Raw genomic sequence first — 21,880 nt, 5'->3', positions numbered from 1 at the left:
AAATCTGGTTTGTATTAGCATGTTCTAGGGGATGGTGGGCATACTGCTTCAATTTTATGTCTTGTAGGGTCTTAAGTGTCAGGTAAAGTAATTAGGATGTAATTGAAAGTACTGAGTGGTTAATGATGGTTTTTAAGCACAGAATAATAAGATGGTAGCTGTATTCTAAGAAGATTAATCTGTCAGCATGTGTAGAAGACGACCAAGTATTACAGGTAAAGGACAACATGTGCCTGAATTATAGTGTTTTTTAGTGTGGAAAGAAATCTGTTTTAGAGATAAACTCCACAGTCTGTGGTGGCTGACTTAAGGTGGCAATATAGGGAAAGAGAAGCATCAGAGAAGATTGGGAGCTGTGCAGTTTTGGATTGATGTCTGAAATAATGGTGGCAAAATGAACAGCAAGAGGCATTAAAAGGAGAAGAACATATAGAGAGGAAGGCGTGATAATGTTTAGCTTGGGGTGTTTGAGGCCTGAACAATGCATCTGGGTAAATTTTTTGCAAAAGGCATTAGGAACCTTGACTGGAGGACAGCAGAAGAGTGGCAGATAGAGATTTCATGTTCATATTGAAAGAAACCAAAAAAAACAAACCAGTTGCTGTTGAATCGGTGCCAACTCATAGCAACCCTATAGAACAGAGTAGAACTGCCCCATGGGTTTCCAAGGAGCGGCTGGTGGATTTGAATTGTGACCTTTTGGTTAGCAGCTGAGCTCTTAAGCACTGTGCCACACCAGGGCTCCATATTAAAAGGGGTAATATTTTAATAGGGATTTGATAAAATTACTAAAGGAAGGATTACTGTATAGCCAATGAAGAATAGGGATAAATCACATATTTTAGGGGTACATACAAAGATGAGGCTTTAATGGAACAATCATAGGGGAGGAGATTCTCAGAGGGGGGGAGCATCAGCTTCAAAGATAAAGAGAGTAACAAATGCTAAATAGATTAGCGATAATGAGAACTCCAAAAAGAATCATTGGATTAGATTGTCAGACGCTCTTGGAGCCATTTCAGAGAGCAGCTTCAGAAGAAACGGCAGGTTTAGACTGAAAGTGCTAAAGAATGAATGGCTGAGGAGGTGGAAACAGTGTTTGTCGAATATGGCTTCAGCAGTGTGGGTAACATTGGATGGAGAGAGCGGCAATTTAATAGGATTCAGGAAACAAGGTTATGTGTGTGTTGTTTTACCTGTTTTGGTTACTTGTTGGTCTATTGAAATAGAGAAGAACTGAACAATCTGTGAAAAAATGGAAATAGCAAGTGGAAAGGGGAGATATATAAGAAAGAAAGATAAGCTTTGATGAATCAAGATTCCCCAAGGAAGCAAAGGGGATGCATTTAAGATTCTCGGTGAGGATATTAATTAGGTCTGAAGAGAAATGGGTTTTTATTTTCCATATGTGAGTAAATAGCCAAGGATTGCCGTAGATACAGAGGGCTGTTGGGTGGAGAGGAAATTTACCGATCCGTTCCTTTTTTAGTGGAGATTTTGATCTGGGTGAGAGATCAGGAAGACCACAGGCCCTAAAGAAGGAGGAGGAATGGGATAAAAAATAGAGAGAAGACCGATGCTCCAAACAAACCTTTCCCACTTTGCCGTTTTGCCTAGGGCCAGTTCTGCTCAGAAATCTTTCAGGCCTAGCATTCTTCTGAACTCAGCCAGGAAAATCAATGGACTATACATCATATTGACAACACTGAATATAGTGAGGTTGTTCCTGCCCACTTCAGCTGCCGTAGCCTCAGGCCCAGGCAGGAACCTTCCCCTCACTCCAACCATGGAAAATATAATTACAAGTAAAACGGAATGAAATTCAGTACTTTATTTTAAAATGAAGCAATGCTTGTTGAAGAGCAAGGAGCGTAAAAATTCACTCAGAAGAGGGAAGAAGAGAGAGAAAGATGAGCTTGACCTAGAAGAGGACCCCAAGCAGAAGGGAGATAAAATGGAGACCATTCCTTCAACCTTGAGGGAAACAGTCTTTTCGACAGAAGCCAAAGCATCACTCCTATTGAGTTTGAAGCTAATTGAAATGCAAAGCTTCTCCATTTCTGCCTTAGGTAAAAATGGAGATGGATGATGGCAGGAATTTTAGCTAGACCATCTCTGCCTTAATCCAGAGATTTTAGTCACAAATGGACTCCCTCAGAATAAAGCTGGTTTTGACATTTCTGAGGAAAGCTGGAGAGAGCAACACTGACGATCGCAGCCAGAATGGTCTGAAGAAGTGTGACGAGTTCTGCTGTCAGTAAGAGAACATTTTATAAACATCAGCTACCTTAACAATGCCTGAACCAGGGCCGGACACTCCCTTGCTTTCCCCCTCGAATACTTGTTTCAAAAGCAGGCTTTTCCAAGACGTGAGAATACCTAGTTTTAGTCACTAGGTTAAATGGGCAGAATGCGTTTAAGATTAAAGCGGTGAATCAATACAAGAAGACACGTTGTCTTTTGGGAGCAGGTTATAATCAGTGAATTCCTGTGAAGTTCTGGGGAAAGTCTAGACACCGTACAACTCCAGAGGAGATTAGATTCCCCACATAGGGCATGTAAAGTTGATGATGCTATAAAAACAGAATTTTAAGCGACAAAGCTCTTGTTCTTTTATTCAGAGCTTTAAAACTTTGTATACATACATTTTTCCCCCTCAGTACTCCTTTCTCCAAAACAAGAAGGAATTTTTTTTTAAGAAAGTACATCTAGGTCCTGCTTACCTATCCCATCACAGCACTAGTTGCTATATGCCAGTAACGTAGTAGCTGAATTCATTGTCTCATGGCTTCAGTAACCATCCACGTCCTGGCTAGAACTCAAACTGAGTGGAAAGACTCATTGTGGTAGGTCTGCATTTGTGGACAGCCCTTTTCCCTTTCTCTCTTATCCCCACCAACTGTCAGGAATTTGGATCTGTGTGTCAGTTGTATTACATATGTCTACTGAAGTTCTCTAACTATTAAAGCCTCACACATGGTCTTGTCTTGGCATCATTCACTCCCATCCTGATCACTTTTCTTTATTTTATTTTTTTAACAATTTGCTTAAAATTGACTGGAAAATTCATCAGTGCTTCCTAATTGGCCGTTCTTGATAACATTACCCTAGCAATTCAGGAATTGGCTCAAGTAACAGCCTTCTATAATAAGGGTAAAAGAGTACTCTGAGTTGACTTGGGAATCTCAAAACCAATTTGTGATTTGAATATGAGGCCAAGATTGCTTATCAGCTCAATGAAGGATACCCTACACTCTGTCTGCTCATTCCCCCCAGACTGACCAACCTCCAGAAAGGTCAGTCAGCCCCAAAGGAACGTTTAATGAATATGTTTGGAAAAGAGGTGATACATTATAGGATTCTTTATTCTCTTTAGGGTCTTGGCAACTCCCGTAAAATTTTGCCTCATTTTGGCTGAGTAGAAACAATTTAGGATCCAGACTGGTAATGGACAGCTGCCTATGTACTGTGATTTGATAGAGGGTTGGACTGAGACTCTCCCTACAAAGTAACAATCTGCCTTCTTACCATGGCAACATCTTGCTATTGGGTTTTGGCTCATATATTTTAGATTGCAAACACAGCTTCCTAGGCAGAGCAAAACACACAGACTCCAAAGCCCCTGATGTCAGAAAACCTCATAACATAAGATGTTTGACAGAAAGATTGTGGATGGATTTCTAAGCCCCTGATGCCATCCGTTGCATTTTATGAATACAATATCAAATACTGAATTTGGGTTATACCCTTTGGTAAGTACAGTATATTGTAGTTGAACATAGCAAGCTCAAAATAGAGATAAATAATAACAGGATTCTACATTTTCAAAAAAGTTTAAGCAACCAGTTGGTTATACACTGATAAAGCATAATGAAGGAGCATATTATAATACCTCAAATGATATAGAAATGGAAATACTGTCTTTTTTCTAAGTTGGTTTATATAGAAAACATATTCAACTGCCTCAGTAGGGCCAAAAAACTTATAAATTCAAGGTTAATAGTAAGAAAGTTAACAAGAAGACTTCTTTTTTGAGTATGTTAGCATAATCATCCTTAAAAATCATTAAATATTAAAAAAAAATGGTCCCGTTGGCACAGTGGTCAAACACTCCACTGTTAACTGAAAGGTAGGCGATTCAAATTTACTAACCAATCCATGGGAGAAAAGACCTGGCAATCTGCTCCCATAAAGATTACAGCCAAGGAAACCCTATGGTACAGTTTCACTCTGTCACGTTGAGTTGCCATGAATTGGAATCAACTCAGTGGCACACAACAACAACATCAGTTAAAAAGTTGGATTTACATTTTGATTAACCCAAGTAAATGGAGTACATGATTCTTATAGGATGTTGAGTTTTGTCGTATTTCATAAAAAAGAAGTATCTTTGCACAAGCAGTTTGTTCACTTTTTTGGGAGTGACTATTAAAGCCACAATGCCATTTGACTGGTAAACATTTATATTGTCTTCTGTCTCAAGACAAACTTTGCAAAAAATAATTTCAGTAAAAATTGGCAAAGTTCTAAAACGTAGAAATTTAACTTCATAGATTTATTTTTCATTCTGCCACCTTCAATCAAAGACATGGTCAATTTTTTAAATGGAAAATATCTCTTACATTTAAGCAGTGTCACAAACTTGAAATGTGTATAATTCATGCATCTATGAAAAAAACCACTTGTTTCATTCCAAGTAGCCAAATTAATAGTTTTGTGAGACCACTCGTTGAGAAGTTTGGTTAGGAACATTTACAAGTGTGCTTAAGGAAAGGCTGTTACTTGTTAGTAGCATTGCACATCAGCTTTAAAGACAATATGTAAGTTAATTAACTCTAAATAGGCTTTTTAAATCAGAGTATGCACATCTCATTTTATTCTTTTAGCTCCACAGCCATCAGTCATTACCTACACAGAGACTGTGTATTTCAAAGCAGGAATATAAAGACCTCTAACAGGAGTAAAAATTGAGTAATTGGTTAGTATGTCCCTACCCATCCTTTTCTTTAAATAAAAATGCCCCACTACCTGGCCCTGGGTTTTTGACTCCATAGCATTGTGAGAGGCAGGCATTAAACTGCTAAATCCTAACGCCATCTGCATGACTTAAATCCTAAGAGATGTGTTGTCTCTGCTGCCAAGGCCAGAATCAGCTTCAGCTGCCAAATGCTAGACTGAAAGAGGAATGTAAACAGCTTGATGGAGGGGTGCTTCCTGGGGCACCCGTGGTTTTGACAGCTTTTGCTGCTGCTCGAGGAGGAAACAGGTTGCCTGCCTGTTCTTCAAGAGCACTGGTGGCATCCAGGTATTATGTGAGCATGCACGGCCAGCTGTGAAATGTGCCGCTTTCTTGTCACTTCAGAGAAAGATGCTCCAGTAGGAGGACCCCTCTCACTGTTTTATTCAGGGAGCCCAGGAAAGGAAGACAAAGAGGATCCAACACAGAGCAGGAATCTTTAGAGGGGCAGGGGTCTCAGGTGTAATAATTCCTGTCAAAGTCTTGTTTTCACACCTGAGAGTAGTATGATAGATACGAACAACTTAATTTTAGTCACTTTTTAAAGATATAAGACTGCTAATAGATGGGTTAAGAAAAGAATTACAAGAAAATGCACATATATCTAATTTTGACTATCTCCCTGCTTTGCACATTCAGTGTTCAGTTCTGGCCAAAAGAACTAAGTGGGAAAGCCTGTCACACCTCAGTGTTTATGGCAAGCCATCAGAAGTTCTGAAAAATAAAATATTCAGTCACTAAGTTCAACTTCTTAATTTTGAAGTTTTTAACTGAAAGAATATACTTCACACCTTGTCTAGCTATGCTGTATATATTATTTATCTTACAATTAAACACACAGATGCTTCAAAAAGGATTTTAAAAATAAAAGCTTTTAGAACATATATTTTACATCAAATGTTAAATCCATTATAGAGCTTTGATAATTAAAGCAATGTGGTTTAATTGATAGGTGAGTCAGTGGAACAGAAATTGAGTCTGAGAAAGACTCAAGAGTATAGAAGAATGTCCTGTATTATAAAGAGGACATTTCAAAGCAGCCTCGAAAGGCAGATTAGTCACTAAATTTTGTGAGACTGCTGGTTAGCAATTAGGAGGAAAGAAAATTAGATCCATACCTCAATATTTATATTAGACTAAAGATGAAAGACTAAAATGTAAAAATTAAATAGGATCACAGAAAATTTATAAGAAATTGTAATTATTTTTTTTAATAACCTTGGAATAAGAAAAAAAAAAGTTGTTGAGTTGATTCTGACCCATAGCAACCTTATACATCAGAATGGAACAGCCCCATAAGGTTTCTAAGGAGCGCCTGGTGGGTTTGAACTGCTGACCTTTTGGTTAGCAGCCCTAGCTCTTAACCTCTATGCCACCAGGGTTTCCTGGAATAAGAAAGGACATTTTAATACCATCATAAATATTAGAAAAAATAAAAGATTCGTAAATGTAATCATATAAAACTATAAAAAAAATTTTAATGACAAAATATAAGAAATTTGAAAGAAAGTTGAAAATTAACGGGAAATATTTGCAATATCATTGTGGATAAAGCATTCATATAAAAAAGTCATTTTAATTAAAAATATGAAAAAAAGGTGAAGTATCTAAATAGGCAATAGATGAAAGATGAAATGTGAGAAACTGGTAAGCATTCATAGGAAGAAAGAAAGGAGACAGGAAGGATAAGAAGAAAGTTAAAAAAAAAAAAAAAAAGAACAGAAAAGAAAAAAGAGCTGCCTTTGTTCACCTAACAGGTTGAATAAAGATTTGGGGGAATATTCAGAATATTTCTATGTTAATTATACACAGATTTGACTTAGAAGCCCATATTCTAGAAACTTCAAAAAAAAAAAAAAATCAAACCCATTGCTTTCAAATCAATTCCCACTCATGTTGACCCTACAGAGTACAACTGCACCATAGGGTTTCCACGGAGCTGGTGGATTCAAACTGCAGACCTTTTTGGTTAGCAGCCGATCTCTTAACCACTGTACCACCAGAGGTCCTCTAGAAAATTAGTGCACTAATATTATAGCTGTAAAAATATCTATGGCAGAGGGCTTCGTAATGGGAATTAATATAAAGAATACAACCTAAATATCCATCGTGACATAGCTTAATTGAATAATGGCTCACAATATAATTAGATTTCATAGTTCCATCAAAATAATGTCATAGAATGTATTTATGTGAAAACAGAACATATCATTAATTAAAAAAAGCAAGTCTGTGGAACAGTATACAGGGTATTTTTCTACTTACCTGTCATTATGCGTAAACATGCAAAGGATAGATACCAAAGAAAGCCAATAGGGGTAATGTCTAGTCGGGGGCATTTGAAGAAATGTATCATTGTATATTTGTACCTTTTTTGGTATTATGTGACTTTTCCTATAAGCGTATATCATTGTTACAAAATGATTAACATTTTTTTCAAAAGATAAAAAAGCATTTTACTAATTTAATTTTGATTTGCCTTTTTTGGATGGTTTTAATAACTTGTACTTTTACCTTGTGTAAAATGAGATAATTGCGTATGCATTTCTATCCTAATAACATTTTATCTGAAATTCCGTCGCCTGAAGGATTAATCAGAAAAACATCCCTGCCCTTATCTTTTTGTGTTTACTGGTTGTTCGCTCTTGGCGTATTTAGCATTTTATTTAATCTATAATTCAAATATACTCAGCATATCTCATAAGATTTGACAGTCTAGTTTATAATTACTTTCATTTTGTAAAATCTTGAAATTTGCTAGGTCAATAAATAGGGTTCTAAATAAATAATTTTCAGCCCCTTCTTTACAACAACTCAAAATGCCTCTATTTAGTCTTGAACACATCTCAATAGATCCACAAAAAGCTTCTAAACAAAATTAAGTTTAATTCACTCTAAAGGAAAGCACTTCTACAGACCATTTTAAGGAAGGGGGGGAGCCAATTTAAATAAATTATCAGATACTCATTTTATACAGATGAGTGCCGCTAATTACAATCAGTCTCATCTATTCATTAAAACTAGTCCAGCAAGCTTGGATAAACTTTGTCAGTAGTTGGAGTCACTGCATTTATGTGAAAGGCTTAAAAGAACATTTCTTTAAAAGTATTATATATTTTAGAATATTTACTAATTTAGACCACTTCCAGGTATCCAGAAAATAGTGAGGTTTTACAAAAAATTCTCATTTTTGCACACTCCTTCTTATTTGGTATGTAACCCTTTAACCATGTTAAATACCCTTATCTCAAGATTATCCAACCTCTCCATTAGCCCTACCTTTAAATCCTCAGTTATTTCAAGTCCTCATTTCTTATGCAAGTGTCCCACGGTAGTGTCATCTAAGTTCTCATGTTTTCTATTTCACTACCTACTAGGCCTGTGATGGAAAAATCAGAGTTGGCCTAACACTCATAAAACCACTACATCACCCCAGTTGTTTTTCTGTCCTAGACTGATGATGAAAAACCATATACTGATTCTCTATTCTGTTTTGCTGGTGGTGGAGTTGGCTTTTCTAAAAACTAGAATGGACTCTTCTAAGCAGAGCACAAAGTCTCTTTGTTTACTCCCTTTTCCAAGCACTTTTTTGATTGACTATGTGACTTGTGGACTGGTACATTCTTTCTATAACCTACTTCATGTAATGAGCCTACCAAGCCAGAAACTTGCTAAGAAGTTTCCAACCACAGAGCTATCTTCCTTTGCCAACTTAAATAGTAGCCTAATCTGCATCCCCTATTTTGTAAATTTTCAACAGCTCTATGTTTGTTAGAAGATAAAGTCATTGTACATGGTTGTATAAACACCTTCATAAACCCAACAGGATAGATGCCATTTCTGTCTATACTTTTACCTCTTATAGCTAGCATGGTGCCTGCTACCTTAGGAAAAAAAAAAAAAAAAAAAAATTAGAGGTACTCCCTAAATGAGTGTGTTTTATTTATCAATTTAATAAATATAGCCTGAAAGTATACAAATGCCAATCTCAGTTATAGATTGTGTAGCCCAAGATAACAACAACAGAAGGACTTTCTAGAGCCGTGGCTTTCTGTTGTTTGCCAGTAGCAACATTACAAGTTTTAAAACTTGAGGGTTCCTTGGGAGTTTCTTTATCAACTTAGCAATTAATTTAAATGTACTGTAATTAATTTCTGAGAAACCTGCAAAAGCCTGTTAACTGGTATTTATAAGCCAGCAGACACTAACTTGGGAGAGCTGGTTGGAATAAATCAGCCTATATCAGCTAGTTATGCTGTCCTGGCATCTGTCCAAATAGAAACAGACTATTTCCAAGATTTGGAGAAGGTAATTAAGTTCACCCTAAATTCCATCTGAATGTCATTGTCTGATGTATTGGCCCATGGAAATAAGTGATCTCATATTGTATTAATAGAGTATCTATTTACCAAGAGTTCCAAGCACTGTTTTCATAAGCAGATCTTCATAATATTTGTGAGCTGGAAAGGAAGAGCATATTTTCTGTGTGTATTATTTACCAAAAATTAATACTTTCTGGAAAGTCATTGATAGATTTAGAGGTAGTCCTTCTCTTTTGAGTTATGATCCAAGATTTTCCCTATTAGAACATATCACCCAGCACCCCAACATCAGTAGGGCTGTGATTTTAGCTTTCTTCTTAGGCAGATAATACCGCCTCGTTCCTGGCACTTTATATACACTCCATTCACAAAGGCTTAGCCTCTAACTGAGCTATGACCACAGTGTCTTCTAGCAAATATTAAGGCTCTTTCTCTTCCAAAATGAAACATGCTGCAAGTTTGCTTCCTCCCTTTCCCCTTGCCCCACACTCCTTCACCTCTGTTCCCTGAATCTCTATAAACACATACACAGTATAAAACCTAGTGTTGGTAAACTCTTCATGGCCTTTGGAGTCTTCCCTAGATCTCTTCTCCTCTCGTGTCCTTCATGTGTCTTAACCCACTTGTTACCTGTTTCGTCTTCTGTTGACTTCAGCTTTCAAACTACTTGACTATCTGGACTCATAATGTGAGTTTGTTCTCCCTACTTCGGAAAATTCTAATTATCAAATTTTGCTTGTTTTATTTGCCTATTTCTCCCTATCTTTTTTTCCCTATTTTAGATGACTTAATAGCTAGGTGATGTATTTGGCGTCTCTGTCAAGACATGCTAGAAGGAGAGCTCCTACAGGGCTTTGCATACTTAGCATAGCATTGGCTATCCTGGTCATTCTCTCTTCCTCCAGATGACCTTGCCCTATTGTCTTCCTGGTTCTATAGTATCCATCGAGAAGCTTCCTCCTTAACAAGACTCTTAGTATTCTTGGGATTCAGGTAGATTGTTACTCAAAACTCAGCATGACCCCTCCAAAGTGTAGGAGCATTGCCTATGTCTGTAGCTGGTCACCGCAGCTAACAGGCCCTTGCTATAAGGAGATAGGAGGCAGGAGATGAAAAGTGTAAAGGCAGAGAGTAATATGTGCAAGAATGTAAAAAAAAAAAAAAAACGTAGCTCTCAGGTGCCGGTGATTCAGTATTAAATGTAATATTGTATTTATACCTGATCTTTTGGTTCACTTGATAACAGAGTATTTTATGTTTTAGACAATATAATTGTAATTCTGCATAACGGTTTATAAAAAAAATCTATTATATGTAACATCCACTTACCTGTACACTTTCAATTTCAACAGTGTCCATGTATTACCTTTAAAATATTAAAATTAATTTAAAATATACAGTTGAAAATAGGAGAAACAGAAAAAGCTGAGTAATTATTAGAGAGATTTATTCCTCATTAGAGGCCTCTCATTTAAATAAGTCTGACTATGAAATCATTCTTAATATATCTGTCTAATAACTTAGCAGGGATGAATTTCTCAGATAATCTCATCAAGGCCATCAAGAAAGAAGACAATGATAAATTAATATCTGCAAAATTTTCCACTGTGTATGTGAATACGTGTCTAAATGTTGGTGTGAAAATTGACTGGTTATGTCTTTTTAACTTTCATTTTCAGAGGAGAAGAAAGCTGTAGCAGTCTCCTTTCATAAAGATTACAGCCTTGGAAACCCTATGGGGCAATTCTACTCTGTCCTGTAGGGTCGCTATGAGTCTGAATCAACTCAGTGGCAATGGGTTTGGTTTGGTCTAGGTTTTCACTTTCAGAAGAAAAGAAAAAGAATTTGGTTTAGTATTATCAGTTTTGACTTTCTGAAACTCAAAAGGGCTAGAATAAAGAACAAATCATTATGAATTCCAGGTGTTGCATTCGCTGTGCAAAATGGCAATTTGATTCTATTGACTGATTAAATTAAGAGGAGATTTGCAAGAGTCATCTTATGAGAGCTTCTGAACTCTTAAGAACTACGGTATAACCTCAGGGTTTTGCTGAAGTAGTGTAGGTAAAGAAGTCTTGGATAATTTTCTGCAATTATACATTGCTAAATGAGCAGAACTGCAGTTCAGGTAGGAAATGTCGATGAATTCCTGGCGTCTTGGAAGAAGCCTTTGGGCCATTTGGTTGTGTTTTATGTAAATGTAATTCTTTCCAGAGCTGAAGGGACTGAAAGGAGCTTCTTTAAAAGGGGAACAGGAAATTCCCAGAAACTCCTTGGATGGTCTGAATCGTCTCCAGCCGATTTCTATGTGTCACTATTCTTTCCTTCTCTCGCTCAAGCACTTTACAATATTTCTTTTACAAACATTTATTGGACTCTTGATATGTGCCAGGAACTGTTTTAAAGGCTTCCATGAATTAACTTATTTAATCTTCACAACAACAAGGCAAAAGCCTATTAAGTAGCCTGCCAAAGATTAGAGTGAGTAATGGGCTAAGCCCACTGCCCTCTACAACTTGCCTGTTTTCAACCAACCATAAAAAGTAAATTACTCACTGAAGGGAGATAGCAACTTGGATTCCCAAAACAATGTCTAATTCCATGACATGTTCTTTAAAAACAGGTATTTTATAATTCATTTTGGATTTGCTTATCCATCCAAATTAGAAAGCAATTGCGTTAGCCAGTGACACTGCAAAGTTTGATTCTGCTGGAGAACAGATTTTGCCACTTATGTGCTGTGCCAACCCATTGATAACGATGAGGGTTGGTGTTTCTGAGCCATCTTGGCCTCTTTCACATCTCTTAGCGTCTAAATGGCAATTGGGTGTCTTGCTGAATCCTGCCCAGCTGGCGATCCAAAGTCTTGGTTGTAATTCAGAATTTTTGTCTGCTCAAATATTACTCAAATGCAGGGCCAGATATTGTTTAGAAATCCAAGTTATGATTAGCATTGGAGGTTTCTGCTACAAAAAGAGCACTGACTGGACCAAGAACTCACTGGTCTGAGCTTTAGGCCTGAAACTACTCCTGATTGGTTCTGTGCCATTGTTGTTGTTGTTGCTGTGTGCTGTTGAGTCAAATCTGACTCATAGTGACCTGTTAGGACAGAGAAGAACTGTCCCATTGGGTTTCCAAGGAGCAGCTGCTGGATTTGAACTGCTGGCCTTTTGGTTTGCAGCTGTAGCTCTTAACCACTGTGCCACCACCTAGATTTTTTCTCCCCCAGAACCGCTGGTTGGGTTCAGACCACCAGGCTTTCAGATAGCAGCTGAGCTCTTAACCATTGCATCAATGTGGCATTGGGTTAGTAATTTTCATTCAATTCCCTCATATGTGAAAAGAGGGTTGCAATAAATGATCTACAAGATTTCTTTCATCTCTAAAAGTCTATAGAATTAAAGAAAAAGTGGGAAATATTTTGTCTATGGTAAAAAGACAATGAGAACAATTTACAAAACTTTCATGTTTACATGGGTAAGAAAAAAAAAGATGGCTTAATTTCCATTATTCAAAAAAAGCTTCCAGGACTTCTATAATATTACATATTTTATTATTTTTTTTACCCTTTTTTTAAAAAAGCATTGTCTCTACAAAAGAAAGAGAGAGAGAGAAAGAGATTAAAAAAAGATCAAGTGTTCTTTTTTATGAAGGTTCAAGAACCTAATTAACACTGCTTTTGGACACATAGATGATATGTTTTTTGTTTTGTTTTGTTTTTGTTTTGTAAGAACATAGCATCCCTGAGCTTGCGTGTAGGAAAAAACACTGTAAGGCCCCATGTCTCATGAAAAAACCATCCTACCGCTGATCATTGGAGATGTGGGTTTTGAGAAGCGGTTATTGTTATTTCTATATTAAAACAAAGATAGATCTTTCATGTAAGAGAGTATCATACGAATGTTGAAGAAGAAACACATAGCTTCAAATGATTACTATCCCTATACCAAGCCCCAAAGGTATGCATTTACTCTCTTCTGCCTCTAGGAAATATTGAAGGGCAAAGTCTCAGAAGCAATGCTCTAGAGTATATAAAATACTTCTTAACATGGATTGCAATATAAATAAAGTTTCTCTTTTATCATCAGATGCAGATTTCTTATAGTGAAATAGCATTTTCTTTAGAGCCAAATAGACCCAGAACAAACAGTTCTGTCACTTACTAGCTTGATAAAGTGGGCGCATGGCTCTATTTTTCAGAACCTGGGTTTCCTCACCTAAATAGCAGTGATGCTAACTTAATAAAGTTGCCATGAGGATTAAATGAGGTAGCTTTAGGTTAAGCATCTTTCTCAATGTCTTGCATAGTGTAAGTCCAAAATTAATGTCTGTCTGTTTCCTCTTTTCTCTTCTTGCTTGGAACATTAATAAGCCTCTTTTAGATTATCTGAATTCTGACAAGTAAATTCTTCAGGATTTATGGACTCACAAGTTTCCAAAGGAAAAGTCTGAAAAGTTTATTAATTGCAAAAATAGTGCCAGTAACTTTTTTTGTTGTTTTTAAAATGACCATCTATTTTTGTGGATTTGATGTTTCATTGCACATATGTACAGCAATACTGTTCATAAAATATGTATAAACATATAATATTCCATGAACAACCATAAAATACAATGCCAGGAGAAATTTAGAGATAATCAGTTCTAACTATTTTAGAGTCAATAAATCTGTGATCCATGAGTGCTGCCCAAATTGCCTAATTATTGACTCAAGTCCTCTGACCCTTTCAGTGTTTCTTCTTGCTTGCTATTTAGATTCCTTTTTCCTTTTCCCCTTCTTTGCTCCACAGCCCTGGTGGCACAGTGGTTAAGAGTTCACTGCTAACTAAAAGGTCAGCAGTTCAAATCCACTAGCTACTCCTTGGAAACCCTTTGGGGCAATTCTACCCTGTCCTGTACAGTCACTATGAGTTGAAATCTACTCGATGGCAAAGGATTTCCTTCTTATCTCCCTTCCTCCTTTTCTTCCATCCTTTTCTCCTTCCTCCTTCCCTCCCACCTTCTCTCCCTCCTTCGTTCCCTTTCTTCCTTCTTTCCTTACCTCCTTCCTTCCTTTTTACTTACTCAAATTGAAAACATATTTAAAGTATACTCACTTTTCTACTTCAGGTGAAGGGAAAGACAACACACAATACAGGGGAGGTCAGCACAACTGGACTAAATCAAAAGCAAAGAAGTTTCCTGAATAAACTGAATGCTTCGAAGGCCAGTGTAGCAGGTGCAGGGGTTTGGGGACCATGGTTTCAGGGGACATCTAAGTCAATTGTCATAATGAAATCTATTAAGAAAAAATTCTGCATCCCACTTTGAAGAGTGGTGTCTGGGGTCTCAAACACTAGCAAGCAGACATCTAAGACGCATCAATTGATCTCAACTCCAAGGACACAAGGTAATTACGAGCCCAAGAGACAGAAAGGGCCACATAAACCAGAGACTACATCATCCCGAGACCAGAAGAACTAGATGGTGCCCAGCTACAACCGATGACTAGGGAGCAGGAGAGCAGTGGGATGCAGACCCCAAATTCTCATAAAAAGACCAGACTTAGTGGTCTAGGAGAGTAGGAGGACCCCAGTGGTCATGGCCCCCAGACCTTCTGTTGGCCCAAGACAGGAACCATTCCCGCAGCCAACTCTTCAGACATGAATTGGACTGGACGATGTGTTGGAGAGGGATGCTGGTGAGGAGTGAGCTTCTCGGATCAGGTGGACACTGGAGCCTGTGTTGGCATCACCTGCCTGGAGGGGAGATAAGAAGGTAGAGGGGGCTAGAAGCTGGTGAAATGGACATGAAAAGAGAGTGGAGGGAGAGAGCGGGCTGTTTCATTAGCGGGAGAGTAATTGGGAGTATGTAGCAAGGTGTATATAAGTTTTTGTGTGAGAGACTGACTTGATTTGTAAACTTTCCCTTAAAGCATGATAAAAATTAAAAAAAATCTAAAGTATATTCACTTTTTATTTTTATTTACTATTTAATTAAGTTTAGTATTACTGTTCCCTCTGACTTGAGGCTTACATAAAAGTCAGTGAGCAAAGTTAATCCCCCTAATTTCACTGGGCATGTCTACCATGCTATGTAGAATATGCCTAAATTCAGCGACTACCAAAGGCCCCGTGGGTCTGCATGTACACGATTCATCTAAGCACATGGTTGTGTATGGGTAAGGTCAATAACAAGAGGGCTTAGATCCATGCCAGGCCTCACATAGATGCAGAAGAAGATAGTTGTCACAATGAAGACTTTGAGCAGCCCATTTGTGAAAGCCTTGGAAGTTACTCTTCTAGCATGAAGGTGAGTGGAAAGAGACCAGGGGAAATCACCATTGTCCCAAACTTATGGTGATATGCCTCTCTTTCTCTTGCCTGCTTCCAAGGGAACCTCAGTTACAGATGCCCCATGGTGGCTCTACAGTATGATCAGATTATACGCTTCTCCTTGGAAGCCATCATTCACCTTCGTGGGTGCTACAGCTTTAATACTGCCATGAGTGACAGCAGAAAATTGGCCTTTCTTCCTATTTACTTCCTAGCAGGATTAGATAGATTCCTGTTTTTGCTGCCAATCAGTGGATGGTCAGGAAAGGCCCATATAGTATTTTGAGCCTTCAAAGAAGGGATTCATTGTGTGTTTTCCCATTGAAATGTTGCCAATAACTATAGGTTTTAAAAAAAAAAAAAAGTCCAAACCCATTGCCATTGAGTTAATTCTGACTCTGACAGTATCGGACAGAGCAGAACTGCTCCGTAGGGTTTCCAAGGAGCAGCTGGTGGATTTGAACTGCTGATCTTTTGGTTAGCAGCCAAACACTTAACTGCTTGTGCCACCAGGACTCCGATTATTGGTATAGGTTATTTAAAATACCATTTCAGCAAATTGTAGGTTATATAGTCATTTGTAATAGGCACACTTACAAATGTATTTCATTTCTTCTATGAGAAAATTATTATCTCATTTTTATCCTGATTCCTGAGATTTGGTTATATCCATGCTCTCGATATTCCTTATACTTTCTCTTTATAGTATGTATAGCAATTTTTAACGATGTAATCTGGTAAATATTCGATCATGTCTTCTTGAAGAACCCATGTCCCTTTTACTTGCCTTGTACACTCATCACTTAATCCCAGTGCCTGGCACATAGACATGCTACAAATTCTGGAATGAATAGACAAATGAAAGAATGGGTGCTACAATGAGGAAAGAGCTGTATTTGCTATTAAGATGAAGAAGGCAAGGCACATGACCTGTCTTCAGAAAGCTTTCATTCTACCTAGGGCAGGGTAAGAAAGAAGAAGGGAACTGTTAACTGTAATGCATGGCATAAATGATTTGTGATAAAACACAGTTGAAAATAAAGAACATAGAAGGAGAATACATTATTTACAACATAATTTTAATAGAAAAGCATTCATTCTATCCCTTGAACAACTGACATACAAATTGAATTTTGTACCATAATATAAGTTGGGAAATGTTCATTTATTATTTAGGTATATTTTTGTTGTTGTTAGGTGCTGTTGAGTTGGCTCAAACCTCTAGCTTTCCTGTTATGTCTCTTATTATTTCAAAATTGGTACATATAATAAGCTGTTAAGCAGAATTCTATTAATCTCTAATGTCAAAAATAAACATTTCAGTATAACCATAGAACAAGATAATTATTGTGTCTATTCTGACACTGAGACACAGTAAAGCCTTTAAGTGTCTTCCTATTTATTAGGGAGAAATTAAATTATATTCAGTAAAGGATTTTAAGTGGAAATGATTGTGTGCAGAATTCTTTTATCCTTGTGGAAAAGACAGTGGGTTTGGGAACAAAATAGATTTGGGTTTGGAACCCAGTTCTACTTGAGTGGTCTTGGGGAAGTCTCAAATCTCTTTCGGTTCTATTTTCCTTACCTAAATGGAAGGAACTCTACTAACCGAAAGGTTGGTGGTTCAAACCTACCTAGCAATGCCATGGAAGAAAGGTCTGGTGATCCATTTCTGTAAAGACTACGGCTGAGAAAACCCTATGGAGCGGTTCTACTCTGTAACACGTGCGGTCACCATGAGTTGGAGTTGACTCGATGGCACTGGGTTTGTTTGTTTTCCTTTTTTTTTTCAAATAGACGTGAAAACCTATTTGTAGGGTTATGAGATCATAGAATTTATTATATGTAATAGTACTTGACACAATCTGGGTGCTCAATAAATATTAATTTTTATGATAGCTTTTAGGGATTATTTTGAAGCACCTGTTATTTGCAAAGAGTTCTGAATTGGTCACTATGGAGATGTGCTAAAAAATTGAATCTGGCCCCCTGCTCTTAAAAGAGATTACATACTATTCTAATAGAAGTTTTAGACTAACCTATGGGGAAGAAAGTGAGAGTATTAATGAAGTCGACATGAGTATCAAAGCAAATTAATATAATGCAAAGTGTGTGGTTGGAATCCTGCAGGGATAATCAGGGATGATTTCATGAGGAAGGTGTTCGTTGAGAAGAATTATTCAAGAGGATACGGAAGCCATCCCATTAGTTGGAAAATGTCATGAACCATGTTAGAAGAAGTACTTAAGACAGATCAAGAAAGGGACGAAACCACTGTGTTCAAAGGAGAATGAGTAGGGTTCTTTGCAGCTGAGTGTGGAGCACATGGCCTCTCTAAATGCCTGCTGGGAAACCACACCTGGATGTTCTGTGGGTTCCTGACATTAATTCCACCAATTTTCTCTCTCTTCCATCTTCCCACTATTCTCCTCTTTTAGTAGTCTCCATCTCAGTTAAAAGAATCAGTTTTTTCTTTAGCTGTAGCTTTATTTTTCCATCTTCTCTGCTTGTATACTTTCATCTAGCTAGTCTGTTCAGTTAGGTTCATTTTTGCATCCTACACATGTCTTCTGTTTTCCATCCCCCAAGTCACTTCCTTGGAGAAGTCATCACAACTCTAACCTGGACCACTGCAGCCTCCAGTCCCAGGTTCCTGCTACCCTCACCCAGAAATGGTACCCAAAGTGCACATTTGATCATTCCAACTACCTGCTCAGAAAAACTTTGCAGATTTTGTATGGCATGTATGAAAGAAAAAAATAACTGCATTTTATGTCTGCATATCAAAATTCTCCAAAGTTTAGCTCTAATTAATCTTTCCTTCTCTATTTTCCATTGCAAATATGTCTTTTGTTTCCTCTGTCCTGTGTAACCTTGGATCTTAAGCCCTACTCATACAAGGTTACTGCCTAAGTGTGTTCTGCCTCTCTTGCTTCTAGGCTTTGGCTTACCAAAACCCTCTGCCCAGAATCGGTATGCCCACATGTTCTAGCAAGTACCATCTAGCTTGGTATGAAATCTACATCTTAGGATAAGTCTTCATAGACCACCTAGATCAGATGAACAGATTTAACGGGACTTTACATTTGATCGTCTGATGAGTGCCTTAGAAATATGGTTGACTCCACTGCTAAACTCTGAGCTCCTCGTGGATAAGTGACCATTCTTACTCATCTCTAGTCCTTCCTTAAAACAAAGTCAAGCCAGCACATCATTGTGGGTACCTGATAAACATTGAACTGTCAAATCAAATACTGAGAATTAAAGTTAAATACATTTTTATATGGCCCCTTGGTTCTTTTCATAATATATTTTCATGTTGGGAGAGACTTTTTTTCCCCCCCAGAAGTATTTAAGTTTAAAGGGTGTATTTAGAGGCAGATTTATGTTAAGGCTAATGAAATTTAAGCTTACCATACCCCCTCTTGCATTGAACCCTTGGCAAAGCTATGGGAGGAGCCCTAGGAATGGGTTTTCATGGTCACATAACATTGTAAAGTTTTCAAAAGCATAATAATTAAGATGCAACTGGTTAAGACTTTTGTGTACTTTTGTATGTATTTTTGTGTTCATTTTCTTAAAGAGGCCACTAAAATTGTATGAGAAATTGTATTAGCTCTAGGCCTTGCCAGAGCTGGATCTGCCCATGTGCGTGTGATAGGAGGCCTGTACCGTGGCGGTCAATGAGGGGTTCGCCACAATGAACGGCTACATAGCCAGGATAGCTATGACCTGACCTGAGATGACATTGCCTCAATAGAAAGGGGCTACAATGCACCACTTAGAACTTATATCCATGTGGCTATCCCTTTAAGAATTCATCACCTCAGTAGGTGGTTATGTTGGTAGACCAGGAGGTTTTGACTTGGGAGGACTGGCGATGCTAATATTGGGTTTGTGGCTTTTCCATCTGTGGGTAAGTTTATCTTGCTCAATAATCTGCTAGGTTATACCTGGAGGTGGCAGCCCATGAGCTTACCACTCTGTCTACCGTGTTAATGTCATCAGATACAGAAGCACCAAGATTCAGCACCTGGATCTCCCAAATATATTTGAGAGTACCAAGAATGATAAATGCAGAATCCATCAGGCCCTAATCTGAAATTTAGATTGGGTTGATCCTTATTATTCTTGACGATCTGAAACCCTCGGAGCCCAAGAATATTGTTGAAAATGAGCTGGAAGTCTTTGGAATCTGCTTGAACAGCTGAAGCCCCAACATATTCTTTATGAACAAGCTCAAGAACAGCACAGACCTCACAGCCGCTTGCCCTCAGAGGAGGCTGGATGCTGAGACTTCACAGAACCTTCTGGTGGGAGACAAAATCCACAATGACTTTGCAGAGTGATATTACAGCTGATGACCTCATTGGTGTGAATGAAGAAAACTCAGTATTATCCACCGTATATTTGAGCTATGTAAGAATGATCAGATCTCCACTGAGGAGCTAAATATCATCCATAAAATGACTCACCATTGTCCCAGCTCCTCCCACCAGCACTGGAATTTTTACAATCTATTGGAGAAGATCTGGGACTAATAAGGATTTAAACCAATCCCAAAGGCCAGTTACCAAACTCCATATCTCCATCAGTGCTCTGTGATTCCAAGCCACAGTGGAGAATTTATCTAATGAAAGTTCACACACAGAGAGAGAAAGAGAAGGGTCAAATAACTTCATCCAAGACAAGGCTAAAAATATTTAAAGAAAAATTTTAAAATGCGTCCCTAGAAACATAATTTACAATGTCCATCATCCAATAAAAAATTACCAAGAATGCAAAAAAAATAATAATAATAAAATTAGAAAAAAACAGAAAAACAATCCATTAACAAAAGAAACATTCATCAATAGAAATTTACCCAGAAATGACAAACATGCTAACTACACCCTGGCCTGAGAAATTGAACTCCAGAAAGTAGACAGACACAACATGTTAGGAAATGAAGATGTTATTCACATTGTGAAGAACTGAGACCACCCTCTTCTCAGCTTCCAGGGTAATCCCAATGGCCTTCAGTGACCAAATACCCTGTTCCAAGCTTTGTTTTGGTTTTTGCAGCTGCTGGTCCAGGATTTAGGGAAAATAGAAAAGTCCCAGCTAAAACTTTGCTTTTCTTATCTTGGTCACCTCTTGAATGTTGAATTGCATAAAAGACTTGGCCTTTTGTGTGGCAAAAAGAGCAGTTTTGTTATGTGAATAAGTAAATCACCAACTAATTTCTACATATAATATACCCAATACTGAGAATTGCTGTCCTCATTTCTCCTACTTCAGCTTTGAGTTTGGCAACATAGACAACTTGTGAAACAATTTTTACCCTAAGACTGTTTGAAATCAGCAAAATATAATGACTTTTTTTGATGGCAGTAAATAAAGGAAAAATAGGACATTAAGTATGCATGCATAAACAATATCATAGTATTCTGGCACCAAATATATTCATGAAGTATCTGTATTTTACCACCTAATGCTTACGAATAGTAAATATAGTTGTCTTCATCAGACAAAGAGAGTTAACATATATAGCTCCTGAGAGGTTTGGTACATAGTCCAACAAGTGACCACTTCACAGTTATACCCCAAGATGAACTTAGTGGAAGTGTGGGGTGTGAAGTCCACATACATGCCTCCTGTTATCGGCATAAAAGGGAAACAAGGTTAATGACACTCTTCTATCGTTACTGTTCTAGTGGAGGATTGTAAGAACCAGTCACTTCTAACCTTATTACCCCCAAAGGGAGTTTTCAAAGTAACAACTGAGTATTCCATTTCCGTGGTACCACTGGGCTTTTTCTTACCACTGACCATTTCACTGGACATAATTCAAGAGTATATTGAATTAATTAAATTATTAATTTTTTTTTTTCCTATCTAGTTGTCTTAGTTATTTAGTGCTGCTGTGGATGGCTTCAACAAACAGATGTTTATTCCCTCACAGTCTAGTAGGCTAGAAGTCTAAATTCTGGCATGTGTCCCTGTAGAATCACAATAAATTTAATACCACTTCAGGATAAACAATGAAAATGTAGCCCACTGATGAGGTCGAAAAACTTTTTTCATCTAAAATCTCAGGAAAGAATAAAACCCTAGTCGACTGGATATTCTAATGTTGAATATTTAAAAGTTAATAAGAAATCTTTATCACGTTTAAGAAGATGGTAGTATAGGTAAACTATCAATTCCTGTCACATTTAAATACAGTGGTATCTCATAACTGTATA

At 37.5% G+C, this 21,880-nt stretch overlaps 1 pseudogene; it reads left to right on the top strand.

The window, feature by feature from the left end:
- Positions 1-1,074: 1,074 nt before the first annotated feature.
- LOC111751413 (developmentally-regulated GTP-binding protein 1-like) lies at positions 1,075-20,373 on the top strand (annotated as a pseudogene).
- Positions 20,374-21,880: the final 1,507 nt, after the last annotated feature.

Source organism: Loxodonta africana, chromosome 1 (genome assembly GCF_030014295.1).
Source record: "Loxodonta africana isolate mLoxAfr1 chromosome 1, mLoxAfr1.hap2, whole genome shotgun sequence".
Classification (NCBI taxonomy): domain Eukaryota; kingdom Metazoa; phylum Chordata; class Mammalia; order Proboscidea; family Elephantidae; genus Loxodonta; species Loxodonta africana.
Note: the sequence above shows the minus strand (reverse complement) of the source record. Positions and strands in the feature narration are given on the sequence as shown.